The sequence below is a fragment of the Magnolia sinica genome, chromosome 4 (genome assembly GCF_029962835.1).
Source record: "Magnolia sinica isolate HGM2019 chromosome 4, MsV1, whole genome shotgun sequence".
Lineage (NCBI taxonomy): Eukaryota > Viridiplantae > Streptophyta > Magnoliopsida > Magnoliales > Magnoliaceae > Magnolia > Magnolia sinica.
In genome coordinates, this window is record NC_080576.1 from 41,864,562 (window position 1) to 41,879,500 (window position 14,939).

At 36.1% G+C, this 14,939-nt stretch overlaps 1 non-coding gene across 1 annotated transcript; it reads left to right on the forward strand.

Moving 5' to 3' along the window:
• The first annotated feature begins 432 nt into the window (after positions 1 to 432).
• Positions 433 to 539, forward strand: LOC131244934 (small nucleolar RNA R71). Its single transcript, XR_009170702.1, has one exon. It is a non-coding gene; the product is annotated as a small nucleolar RNA R71 (small nucleolar RNA).
• The last annotated feature ends 14,400 nt before the right edge of the window (positions 540 to 14,939 follow it).

A 14,939-nucleotide genomic window follows, 5' to 3' on the forward strand; every position in this document is an offset into this window, starting at 1 on the left:
AAAGGTCTTTGGTAGTTGTTCATGGCATTCGATTGCTCGTTCAGTGCTTCTTGAAAAGCAGGTATCATTGAACAATTTTCAGTTGTATGTGTATTGCAAGCACAGATACCACAAACAACCTCCTTAGTCTTATCCTTTTTAAGTTCCATGGCCTTGACCTTCCTTACAAGACTGACCACTTTAGCTTTTATATCATCATCCTCTTTCAGCAAGTATATCCCACTTCTCTCCCTTGCTTGAGTAAGCTTAGATGTGGTGCTATATTTTGGGGAGATGTGCCATGATTGTGTGGTTTCAGCAAGTTTGTCAAAGTAATCCCACACCTCATCAACATTTTTGTTCATGAACTCCCCATTGCACATTGTCTCGATGAATTGGGGCATGGAAGATGTCAATCCATCGTGGAAGAAAGTTGTTTTGCACCAAGTTTCAAAACCATGTTGTGGGCATGAACTGACGAGATCCTTGAACTGCTCCCAACATTGGAAGAATGTTTCATCTTCCTTTTGGGCGAAGTTCATGATTGACTTCCTAATGGTGTTCGTCTTATGGTATGTAAAGAATTTTTTTATGAACTCTATCATGTCATTCCATATGTCAATAGATCGCGGATGTAGTGAGTGCAACCACTTCTTAGCTTTTCTTTTAAGGAGAAAGGAAAGAGTTTCAGCCTGACTGTTTCCTCAGACACGTTAGGAAAGTATAAAGTGGCTATAACCTCGTCAAATTCTTGCAAGTGTAGGTATGGACTTTCAGATTCAAGTCCAAGAAACTTTGGAAGGAGTTAGATTACTTCAGGCTTGATATCCATGTTTCCTGTGTTTCCTGAAAAAATCATATAAGAAGGGGTGCTCACGCTCGCCGGTTGTAAGTAATCTTGGAAAGTACAAGGTGGGGATACATGGTGCACCTCATTCTCATCTTAGACTTTCGTAACTCGAGGTTGCAGCTGATTCACCAGTTGGTTTACATGTTGATTTGCAGCCATGATCTCAATTAACTATGAGGATCTTGAGTGGTGTGTAATCCTGTGATGGATAAATAACTCCTTAACCAATCCTCATTCACTCAAAAGACGTCGAGTGTTGTTACAGACCTACTTGGGCATGAAAAACCCTCAGCCCTCAATTTCAGATTTTAACCTAAACCTAAAAGAAAGAAGGGAATAGAGAAAAGAAGGGAGTAGAGATCTATAAATAAAAAGAGAGAGAATTAGAAAGAAGTTACCAAATTAGAAGGTTCTATGTTAGGATCCTGCAAAAGAAAAAGGAAAGTGAGTTAGTTTCTAAAAAGGAAATAAAGAAAGCAACCTAGTTTCTAAAAAATAAAAAAGGAAAGTTTCTAAAAATAAAAAATAGAAAGTTTAAAAAAATTAGTTTCTAAAAAAACCAAAGTAGGAAAGTTTCTATTCTAAAATTAGAAAGTAGAAAAAGGAAAGTTTCTAAACCTAGAATTAGAAAGCTAAGCTAGTTTCTAAAATAATTTATAAAACCCTAATCCTCAAAATAGAAAATAGAAAAATCCTAATCTTAAATGAATTCTAAAACTAATTAATCTTAGAAAAATGCAATCGTTAATCCCCGACAACAACGCCAAAAACTTAATCACAATCCCAAGTGTAGGGTCGCGATGCAGTAATAATCTCAATGAGACCGAAGTCGATTCCACAGGGACTAATCTTGTGAGTATTCTGAAAACAACTAGAAGTAGAACTAGAAGAAGATGTAAACATAAATCTAAAAGTGTAGAGAGAGTAATTGTGAATTATTTAACTAAAACTTAAGAAATTCAAAGTTGAGAACTACAGTTTCCAAGGATCCACTTGTAGAGATTAGAGAGATCTATGCTTGATTCAAGGACACAATTGGAATCAGAGCCCCATCTTATCCAATTGGAAGATATCAAAGTAAAAATAAATTTGAACTTCCTTTGGCCTAATTCTCAATGGATGAGAGGTGTGGGTACTGGAAGTGATTCCATCACAAAACCATGCCTATGAGATAATAGCTCACAATAGGATATACCAATCTCATAACCAAATATAAGAGAATCATGAGGACTACAAGGGATTTTGTTATCCAACCATGCCCAAGGCACGATGGTAAACAATAGGATTGACTAACTTCACAATCTCAAAACATGAAAAGAGATACTCAAAGCTATCGCAGATCTATTGTAATTTGAGTCACAACAAACCATTAAAAACTGAAAGTATTTCTTAAATATAAAACTAGAATCAAAGAGAGTTTAACTTAAACATGAACCAAAGTAATAGAAAACATCCCATCACGCCACAAACTTATTCACAACCCCGAGTTTAGCCAACCATATACATGATCGGAACTAAAACCCTAGAAGAAAGCATGAAAAACTAAGGAAAGTAGAAGAAGAACGCTTGACGATGGCTCTCTATGCTTTTTCTCCACTCCTCAAACCCTAGATCATACCCAGGGGTGCCATGGGGACTCCTATTTATAGTTGTGCAAAACCTCCTTTCACACCTCTATGGAAAAATCCAAAAACTGCCTCAAATTTACACATTCTATGTAACTTCGCGCGATCCATTCGATGACATCTAATAGGCTTCGATGTCAGTGTCTTTTATATGTGCTTTTTCTATGCTTTTGTAGCTTCATTCAGACTCTGCAACCTTTGATGTCAGCGAACCTATCTTTGATGTCATCAAAGAGGCCTTCGATGTCATCGAATATTGTTTAATGAATTGATAATGTGTCCAAACAGTCCAACGAGTTATTTCAATTTATTCAATAAATTTGATGTCATCGAAGAGACCTTCAGTGTTATTGAGCAGTACTTCGAGTAATCGAAAATGGTGCCCAATATGTCGAGCGAGTTTTGTTGAAATTCCATAGAAAATTCGATGTCATCGAACAAGTTCTCGAGTCATCGAAAAACCTCTTAAATTTATCTAGCGACCAACTCAATTTTCCTTTATAAATTCGATGTCATCGACCTATGTTCGATGTAATTGAATGTGTCCTTAATGTCATTGAACGATGCTCGATGACATAATCAATGTGTATTCTGCACTTGTTCTTTCAGCTTCATTCCTTCTCCACATGGTTTTCTTGAATCTTGGGACCTTGAATTCCTCAATCTTTGTCTCATAAGATCCATTCTTTGCCTTGGTGATCTTTAAGTGTCAAATCTATGCTTTTAGCACCTTTCCAATCCAAGCTCTCTAATTCACCTTGCAACATAAACATGAGTAAAATAAGTCATTAAGCAGTATTATGTTCATAAAGCCAAGATATAAATGGGGTCCAATATGCAATATTTCACCCTCAACAACACCTATGCTAAATGCAATGTCAGGTCAGCTTGCAGTCAGATACAGTAAGCTTCCTATCATACTTCGATACAAGTGTTGATCCACACTCTTACCATGAATATCTTTAGAAAGTTTGAGTGTCATTCTCATGGGTGTACGATGAGTATGGCCAGATTCAAGTCCAAATCCTTTTATTAATTCTTTTGCATACTTGGAGTGGCATATAAAAATCGTGTTAGCCATTTGTTTAACTTATAAACCGAGAAATAATTTAGCTCGCCTACTATGCTTATTTCGAATTCAGATTTCATCAGTTCAACAAATCATTAGCAATAACTTCACATGTGGAACCAAATACAATATCATCTACATAAACTTGGGCGATTAGTAAGGCATTCCCGGTCTTCTTTGTAAATAACATTTTATCAACACTCCCTTTATAAAACTAATGATTGATCAGAAATTGTGTTAAGCGCTCATAGCATGCTAGGGGTGCTTGTATAAGACCATAGGGAGCTTTGCTTATACTTGATGAGGGGATTTAGGATCTAGAAATCCTTTTGGTTGTTCTACATACACTTCTTCCTCAAGAATACCATTAAGAAAAGCACTCTTCACATCTATTTGAAATAGTTTAAACTTAAGCGCACATGGAATGGACATGAGAATTCGAATAGACTCGAGACGAGTTATAGGGGCAAATGTTTCATCAAAATCAATGCCCTTGATTTGAGAATATCCTTATGCTACGAGTCTTGTATTATTCCTTACTATATTCCCAGGTTCATTAGATTTATTTTTAAGGATCCATTTGGTTTCAATAATATTTGTGTCTTTTGGTCTAGGAACTAGTTGCCACACCTCATTTCTTGTAAATTGTTTTAGTTTTTCTTACATGACTGCAATCCAAAATTCATCTTGTAGTGCTTCTACAACATTCTTTGGTTTAATCTCTGAGGTGAAGCAGAGATGACTTCAAATACCCTCATGTTGTTATCGACCTTTTACACCTTCATTAGGATCTCCAATGATTTGATTTGGAGGATGATCCTTAATGAAAGGTATATTACTAGATGACTGAGGATCAGGAGAGGAGATGGATTTGTCATTAGATTTGTTTGTTATACAAGGTTCCACATCATCCTCTATATTAATTGAAGGACCATTATCATCATGAGGTTGGTCATCAACAACTACATTGATAGTTTCTTAAATATTAAGTGTCATTAAATTATATACTATATAAGCATGACTGTTCAGTGAATACCCAAGAAAAATACCATCATCACTTTTAGAGTCAAATTTACCTAGGTGTTCTCTATCTCTAAGTATATAACATTTGCTACTGAAGACACAAAAATACTTAACACTAGGCGGTTTTCCACACCATAACTCATATGAAGTTTAGTTTATTCTTGCTCTAAGATATACTCGATTCACTATGTAGCAGGCGGTGTTGATAGTTTTGGCTTAAAATCTTTTAACCATGTTTTTGCTATTAAGCATTACTAAGCTCATCTCTTGCAACACCCGGTTCTTTCTTTCCACTATGCCGTTTTGTCGTGGTGTTTTTGGGGCTGAGAATTCCTGTTGGATTCCATTTTGATCACAAAATTTTTGGAATCGCTCATTCTCAAATTCCCCAGCATGATCACTCCTTATTCTTTTGATATAATATCCCTTTTCATTCTGGAGTTGTTTAGTCGTTTTCAAGAATTCATCGAATGCATCATATTTCTCCCGAAGAAAAGTGACCCGAGTAAATCTAGAGTAATTATCTACCACTACTAAGAAGTTTTTCTTTTTGCTATGACTCTCAACCTTGGTGGGACCCACTAGATCCATATGTAGCAAGTCAAGTTCTTTTGAGGTTGCTATGGTGGTTGTCTTTTTATGTCCAACTTTAATTTGTTTACCCTTAAGACAATCACCACATACAATCATTTCTTTCTTTTTAATTATAGGTAGTCCTCTCAGCAAGTTTTTTTTAGTATAGCTTGGCCAAATTCTGTAGTGTACATGTCCAAGTCTTTGATGTCATAGCTTGGACTCAGTATCTAAGACCATGTGGCATCTCATGGATGGGGCACTGTCTCTTATGCTATCTATCACATAGCAATTATCATTAGTGTGAAGACATTTCATGATTAGCTTTCCGTTGAGATTTCAGATCTTGCATATATCTTTAGATAATGAGACAAACTGTTCTTTGTTGCAGATTTGGGAAATACTTAGAAGGTTGTACTTTAATCATTTTACGCAAAGAACATTCTCAATTTTGGGCAACCCTGGCCCGACTATTGTACCCTGTCCAATTATCTTAGCTGAGCTCCCATAGCCAAATGTGATCGACCCACCATCAAATTCTAAATAATTATAGAACTGGGTCCAATCACCAGTCATATGTCTGGAGCAACCACTATTGAGATACCATTTTGAACTATTGCATACTTTTAGTGTGGTATGAATTACAAGGCAATTGTTCTGAATTTTTATTACTCATTTATTTATCATCTTCTTCAGAGAGAATGTTTTCTTTTTTTTTTTCTTCTCGATGTTGATAAATAATGAATTCTTTGAATCCCTTAGGCTGAATCAGATATTTTTTGTTTCATCAGTTCTTTAGTTTTCTAATTCAATTGAGCTACCTATTTTAGTAACTCCTCTATCCTTTCAGTCATGTTGGGTGGAGTAACTTTAGATATATTCTTTGAAGTTCTCTTTGTTACATTTCCGGTTGTTTTGAATTTTTCTGCATGTTCCATTCAGAAAGTATTTCTTGTGTCGCTACTTAATGCAACACATTTAGTCATAGGTGATGCAAGAGAAGAGAGCTTGAATTATATGATTCATATCCTAGACCTCTCTTATCTTTAAAGTTTCTTCCCATCCCTAAAAGTCTTTCTAATCTTTCATTAATATGGGAAAACTTGTGACCTACTTCAATCGAATGTTTAGATCTCTCTACATCTATTTTCGGTTTGTGATTTTTAGTATTTAGATGTGAGTTATCAGATTTCAATTTGCTATTTTTAGATTCTAATTGATTTATATGTTTATTCAATTCTTTAATTTCTAAAATTTGACTTTTTGTTGTCCTTTCAAGCCAGTCATTGTTGGCATGACATTGATCATATGAGTATTAATATCCAATGCTTTATCAAGAACTTTATGCAATTGTCTATTTTTGTTTTCAGCAATACCAAGTTTTTTAAGAACATTGATGCTATGGGAATAGAGTTTATCATAGGCACCATGTATGTTTTCTTCTTCTTCTACTTCCGAGATGAGTGTTTCATATTCACTTATCTCCTTAGTGTTGGTTAACACTTCTCCCTCTCTGTTAGTCATAATTCTAACTTTGACTTAAGGATCTCCCTCTAGGTTGTTAAACCCCTCAAGAGGAACTCTCCTTGATACTAATTGAAATTATAGTTGAGCCATTAGTACTAAAGTATAAAGTATGACTAAATGTCCTAAAGGGGTGTGAATAAGACTTTTCAAAACTTGTTATCTATTAATAACAAACTATGCATAACTTTTAAAATGAAGGAAGTAAAGCGAAGTAACTCTATGGCTTCCAAGCCAATAGTGGTTCCAATTCACATAGGCTTATATAAGATTTATATATAAAAACAAAGCCTATAACGATAGTATATATTGTGTGTGGGATGTGACTTACTTATACATTAACTAAATCATGCATCATTGCGAACATATAATAAACATAAGCATAATTAGATAAATGTACTCAAAGCAATCCTAAACACAATCATGTACAGTGGTTCGGCTACTTGCCTACTCCACTCCTGGCGGATGTACTTTCTCCTAAAATGTACTGGATTTCACTATCTAATGGTTTTAAATCAGGTTAACCATGAACCGTCACAACCTACACAATGTTCCCTTAAATGTTGACACAAAACGACTCGGCCTACCTAAGGACACAACATTGGGAGCCTATACAAGGTGACCCAAGCCTACATAAGGCACAACTTACGTAAGGCTACACGTCTTACACAAGGACATAACGTATTCTCTCGTTAGAGGCCTATAACTAGGACTTGGTGAGTTTGTCGAATTCCAATCCTACACAAGGAAAGTTCTTCTAACATAATAGACTCTGAATACTTACAAATAAGTGGATGAGTCTCTTTCTCGCATAATCTGATGATCTTCAATGATGATGAAGAGTCTTCAGTTCCCTTTGAACTGCAACCTGTTGATTATGCTTTCGTGAATACTCTGAGGTTGTGAGGTTTAGGGTTTTTTATCTTCTCTATTTAAAAGATAAGATTTAAATTAATAGAGAAGGTTCTCATGAGCTATGTATTTAGGAATTCTAAAGATAGGTATACTTAATTGAAAGCTCCATGAATGCTACAGTTCATAATTTAATCTAAGCATATAAGATGATGAGTTGATGCTTAACTAAGGGATTGAATGATGAACTCTAATGGGAAAGAGAGTGAGTAAGAGGGTATGTAGATATTAGAATAATAGGCTCAAACTCTCTTAGATTCTCACTCATTTTTACAAGGAGCAACACAAGTGTATTTATAGAGTAAAATCTCAATGGTAAAAAAAAGGGCAGAATTTTGTAATCGTTGATGCCATCGAAAGGTGTTCGATGTTATCGAAATTTGAATTTCGATACCATCAAACCACCTTCGATTACATCGACTATCTACTCAATATATTCATTTGATAGTAGAATAGATTCTGACTGTTTTTAATGGAGCATCTTTTGATGATATTGACGTGTACTTCGATTCAACGAGGGATACTCGATTCCATTGAGATTTTTTTGTTAAAATACATAAGGGTTGTTAGACAGTTTTGTCTCATTCGATTCCATAGAAGAGTCCTTCGATCCATCGAAGTTTGAATTTCGATGATATCAAATGGCCTTTGATGAACTCGAAGAAAATAGGTTTTCTTTAGAAAACTTGCTGGAATAGACTTCGATTCTATCGATAACTTACTCTCGATAATATCGATGAGACTTTGATGTCATCGAGGAACACTTAGAGTATATTCTGTTTCTTTGGAAGAATTTCAAGGTTAAAGTAATCGAGAGCCATTCAATGTTATCGATGTATAGACTTCGATGATATCGAATATCAATCGATGCTATCGAGATTTCCAGCAATTCTTTCATTTTGTTGTTGGACAGAATAGGCGATCGTTCGATGTATCGAAGATACCCTCGATTGCAGTTCGATGTACTCGACTAGGACTTGTGATTTTTTCAGGTTTTGTTTCTTTCTTCCATTTATACTCTTGGTGCATTATACCAACTATACCAAAAGATGTTTTAATTCATTTTATAGGGTAAGTTGGGATTATACGGGGTCGTATACCTGTTAGGGTTTGTTGTGGGATGATGAGGCTATGGCTGACAGGTTTAAGCTTAATCATGGCCTTCATCTTTTGTTGATGCTTATTCTTGATGTCTTCCTCTAAGGACTCACTTGGACTGATAGACTCAACACTCACGTGTATTGACAAACAAGGGCACTTTCAAACTTGGCTCAAGCTCGACTTAGGTTCAACTCGGTTCGAGCTTGACTCGACCCATCATATATAAAGCTTTGAAAAAAAAACCCTAAGTTTGTTTCATTCACTTCACACCCACAGTCCTCACTCCTCACCAAACCAGACGATTGTGCAGCACTTCTCATTCCTTTCAGCTTTTCCTTTCTACTCCCTTTCCCCTTTTCAGTTTTTCCTCTTCATCTCATTCTCCAATATCCATTCCTCCTTCCTAAATCCGATTCGAATCTTGCAGCCTTCATTGGAGCCTAGAAGTGGAATCGAAGAAATTAGTACTCTATCTTGGAGTGTACATGAACCGAGTTAGCTTCATTAGCTCGCTCGACTCAACTCGAAAAGGATTGATTCGACTCATTTCGAAGCTGAGTTCGAGCCAAGTCAAGCTATTTTTTTGAGCTCAAAAAAAATTTTGAACCGAGTTTGAGCTTGCCTGAGCTCGACTTGACTCGGATCGAACCCCAACTCAAATCGAACTCGGATTGAACTAGTTCAGTGACTCGGTTACTTTCATATTGATGTTGCTCACCAAGTGTTTGATGAAATGACTAAACGAAGTATCAACTAGTGGTAAGGAAGGTATGTATATAAAACAAATGCCATTTTCCTTGATTTTGATGTTGCCTATAAGGTGTTTGATGAAATACTTATTGTTGTTTTACATACAGTGAGAAACTGAGAGTGCCCTGCATGTGTTTGCAAAAATGCCACGGAGGCTCGATTTTGGCTTGAACTCAGCTTGGACTAGCCTAAGCTACTAACCGAACTGTGCTAAGTTGGCCAGTCAGGCTCGAGGACTGAGCCGAGCCGAGTTTGAGCTGGGATCAGCTAGTGGTTGAGCTAAGTCGAGTTGAGGCCAGCTCGACTCTGTTGGACTCTGTGTACACCCCTAACTCTCTCTCTCTCTCTCTTATTTTCCTATACTGGAGCTGGAAATTGAAATCCTCCATCATCATCATCATCATCATCTCTCTCTCCATACACCCACACCCCCCCACTCTCTCTCTCTCTCTCTCTCTCTCTTATTTTCCTATGTGTGGAGCTGGAAACTGAAATCGTCCATCATCATTGTCATCATCTCTCTCTCTCCTATTCTGTTTTGGTTTACACGTTGCTAAGAGTAGAATCAACCAAGGCTGCCTAGGCAGGCCGGACCTCAACAGCAGAAACTACTGATTTTGGAATGGTCTGGATTAAGACCATAGACGGCCTATTCATGGTGGGAACCCGTCCTTGAGTGGGCCTTACAATGTTCCACGTGGCCCAACTGGTAGGCTACGATTTCATCCTAAGATGGTAGTCCAATGTGTACTGGACCTCTCAGAAAATGAGAACCAGTGCATTCCATGCAATGGATGCCACCGTGAGCTTATGTTGGTACGGTAGATGGGAGCCCACGTGATGCATCAGCACTACCTAACATGTCTATCAGATGCGTCACCTCAAGAAATCCCTAGCACCCAAAACTCAGCCCGATCCAAAACTAAGGTGGGCCATAAAAAAGATAATGATACGGGAGGGAACACCCACCTGAGCTGCAGACCAGCCTTGAATTTTAGCATGACCCTTCATCTGGACTGGATTAAGGTCTGGACGGCGTTGATAACATATGCACAACACGGTGGGCCTCCAAATGTAATTAACAGTGTGCGTTCCTTGTCAACATGTTTCCTATGTAATGGGCCATCTGACTTTTGGATCGGTCTGATTTTTGGGTTATTTAGGTTTTCCGAGGCAACCCATCATATGGACGGGTTAGATTCCATGAAGACATCACTGGCCACATCTTCTTGGTACCACTGTAACCATTTAAGCACTCATCATTTATGATACCTCATCCTGTTATATAGCACCCTAACCGCTCATACCGCAACAGTACATCTGGCGGGCCCATCTGGTGATCCAAACCATCTGCTGATAGAATGATCAGAACCATGCATTTTCTACGTGATGGTCGAATGTGGTCTCAAAAAATGCTACTAAGAGAGCATTTGGCCATAGGAAGTTTTTAATATGGGGTGTTCAGTCATCATTGTTTTCCTGACGTACGGTCAACCTGAGATTTGGATCTGCCTCATTTTTAGGCTCATTTCCTGAAGCAATGATGTAAAATGGATGGATGGCGTGGGTAAAATACATACATCATGGTCCACTGCACAAAACACTGTCCAATAGCAAGGTTACCACTGGCAATGTAAGTATGCAATCTGCACTCGGTTTAAGTCGGGTCTTTCCTAGAATTGCCTAAATCAGAACAATTTAAAAAGTAAGGCCACATTAGATTTTTCAGGTTGATTTTAAGAGGTCTCAAACTTAGCCTGGGGTTGGCTTCAGCCTCGATTTGGAACTTTCGGACTAAGACTATGGTCCGGGCCTTTAAAAAATCATTTTGCATGGCCTAAGGCTGGCTTATTGAAAACCCTGTAATAGTTCGGGTGAAACTTTTACACCGTACCTGTTTCATGAATCCAAAATTTGGACCCAGACCTACTTATTGTCAAGTCTGGTGCAATGACCCGTCCATCCAACTCAACCCATGTGCACTCAGACAAAGATACATGTGGACGAGATGTAATGATCCAAAGCCCAAAGGAAGGGACATTCTTGAGTCCATGGCATACAGAAGTACTAAAAGACATGATCATGTTCTGGCTAACGAATGTTCATTGATTGGACGATTAGTATTTGTCAAAATTTTGGTTTGTGGTCAACTTCGGTTGAATTCAAGTCTCCAAAAGTTTCAAATTGTTTCATGCTGTTTTTTCATAACATTTATACCATCATATTAAAGGTAGACGGACTAAAAACGAATGGTCATCATAATCTTCAATCCACAAGTTTTTCGGGCATCCCACATCTAAGTCTAGCCCTATCAAACAGGTATAATGGCTAGACTATGGATATCTTGTTTTATAAGAGGAACTCACAAAAACTAATGAACTTCCCTAGCATACATCATTAGGAAATAGCATTTGTTCTCGTTTTAACTCATAAGAACTACATCCCATTAGATCCTCTCTCTCTCTCTCTCTCTCTCTCTCTATGCTGATTTTTGGTTATTTTTGTTTCCACAGAGTGGATCGATTTCCTCTTTCTGGCACTAGTTCAAATTTTTTGTAGGTGTACTCAAAGTAATCTAAAAACCTGAAGATCATATCTAAACCATCAGGTAGGTTGTTCTATTCTTTAATCCATAAAAAGTTAATCTATATTTTAAAATTTTAAGATTAAAGTTCCATATAATATTTCCTTTGTTCTTTATTTAATAAAATTTTAGGCACATTTTATATTTTCATATTTTCATATTTGTGCTTTAAATCATTATCTCATTCTTTTTTTAATATATGTTGATATTTATTCTTTAAATGTTTATGCTTATGATTCTTTTTTAATTAGCATTTAGGCCACCTATTAATTTAATAATGTATCCCCCTATTTAAGAATATATATTAAACAAGTATAGTCATTCGAGTGAAAATACTTGTTCTTTATGGATTCCTAAATTGTCTCATTATGGACAGTTTGGTATCATACCATGTACTTAGGTTGCCCTCATTTTCAGTTTACATATAGCTGCAATTTCGGTAGTGTCTCCTTATATTTTCTTCGGATACGTGATTCTTTACTAATTGGTTTCCTCTATCTATGTATAATGGATTATATGTGGCAACTAATTAGTATTGAAATTTACATATATTTAGAGAATATAGAGAGATGCTGCTGAAATTTCAACTCGCAAATAAACTGTATGAGGACAGTACATAGTATATTACCGAATGAGATAAATACAATTAACACCTTTAGATAAAGGCAAGTAGGAATAGATGAGATATTTAGAGACAATTAGTCAACAAGTTTTGAAATAATTAGAGACAATCTATATTTCTGTATATATATATATATATATATATAAGTAACCCGACGAATTTATTCATTAGAGACTATTTGAGACACTTTTATTTTGCAGTTTATGTAGGGGCCCCAATATTGTTTATGCTGCATATTTATATATACACTTGTATTTTGCTAATTACTTCAACCTGTAAAAGTCCTGATCTTACCTTATCCCTATTATCTTTTGGTTTATAAATGTCTACTGAGGAAAACCCAAGTACCCCTGGTGCCAGTGTGTCAATCGCATATCTTCTTATCGTGGAGGGAGACATATTGGAAAAAAAAGTTGAAGTGACTTCAGGTTAAGTGAAAGGAAAAAAAAAAGATTAGCGGTACAAGAATTTTTTTTATGAGATCACTAGCAGATCGTTTGGTTAAGGTTAGATGCAAGTATTATAAAACTCTTTATGACAAGTATTCTAGTTCTTCTGCTCCTTATTATCAGAGGCATCTTGATAAATATGCAAAGAGACCAAGAATATCGATGTATGGAGTACAACATCTACTTTCATTTACTTTTGAAAATGACAACTCTCAAGCTACACTCTCTACCTATAAGTATGATTCAGAAAAAGCTGACAGAGTGGTATATAAGATTAGTGATAGTTAATGAAAAGCGGTTTAGCATGGTAAAAAGTAAAGTTTTTATGGAATTTTGTAAATTCCTTAATCCCAAATGTAAGAATGCCTCTCATCTTATTTTGAAAAGAGAGTTTATGAAAATGTATGCGATTAAGAATGAAAACTTGAAAACTCTTCCAGCGTCCATATGAAGAATAAGTTTGACTTCGGATATGTAGTCGACATCGAATCAATGAAAGTGATATATGTCATTAACAACACATTTTGTTGATGTAGATTAGAAATTACAAAAGAATATTATAGACCTTTTCTACGTTCCTCCTTATCATGCTAGTGTGGTAATGTTCGACTGCATTTACAATTGCCTTGTTGAGTGAGGCATCGAAAAGAAAATCTCTTCAATAACTTTAGATAATGCATCTTTCAACGAAACTTTGGTTTCATTATTACATAGTTAATTCAAGGTAGCTGAAAATTTATTCTTTAAAGGAAAAATATTTCAAGTTGGATATTGTGCACACATGTTAAACTTCATTGTGCAAGAAGGGCTGAAAGAAATTGACTCCATGATCACCAACATACGAGATGGTGTTAAATATATAAGGGGGTCACCTTAAAGATTGAGTACGTTGAATAATATAATCCAGCATTTGGATTTGAAATCTAAAAAGTAGTTGAAGTTAGATGTCTGCACGTGCTGAAATTTAACTTATAAAATGTTGGATATAGCTTTAGAATTTAAAGTTGCATTCCTTGAATTTGTGGTGTGTGATAGAATATACATACATATGCCTAGTGATGAAGACTAGACGAAAGCTAAGCATGTTCATCAATTTCTCAAAGTTTTTTACAACTTTATGAAGATTTTTTCAGGGAAAAAGTATCATACGGCAAATCAATTTCTTCCAGAAATTATTTTCATTATGGACACTATAAAAAAGTGTGCTGATGAGGGTATAAATTTTTTACAAATGATAGCTTTAGGAGTACAAATGAATGGATAAGTATCTGGCTGACTGTCATTTGTTAATGGCCATTGTAGTTGTTATGGATCAACGGTATAAGATGGCAATGGTTAGGTATGTTTTCAGATCACTTTATTCCATTTCTGAAAGAGTTTCGGAAGAGACCACCATTATTTAAGTTGCAGTTGAAGAGCTGTTCACTTCGTATGTTGGTACTTTGGTCGCAACATTCAGCACAACAATTACTCCTTAATTTATGGGGTCATGTAGTACTTCTACTAGAAGAAAGCAACTTCGTAACTTTGTCTTTTTTAAACGAAGAAGAAACGGAGAAGCATTAAAATAAATCAGTAGTGAAGAAGTATCTAAAGGAGTCAGTCATATGCTTATAAGAAGATGATTTTGATGTTTTTCAATGGTAGAAATCGAGTGCTTGTGAATATCCTAGACTTTCGGCAATAGCACGAGACATATTATCAATTACAATTTCGACCGTGGCATCAGAATCAACATTTAGCATGGGAAGCAAGGTTGTTAGCAAGTATTGAAGCTCACTGGACTCGAAAACAGTTGAAGCACCGATATGTACGTAAGATTGGTTGCATTTAGTTTGGGAGGATAACAGTTTTAATGTTGAAGAATATGAGGACGAG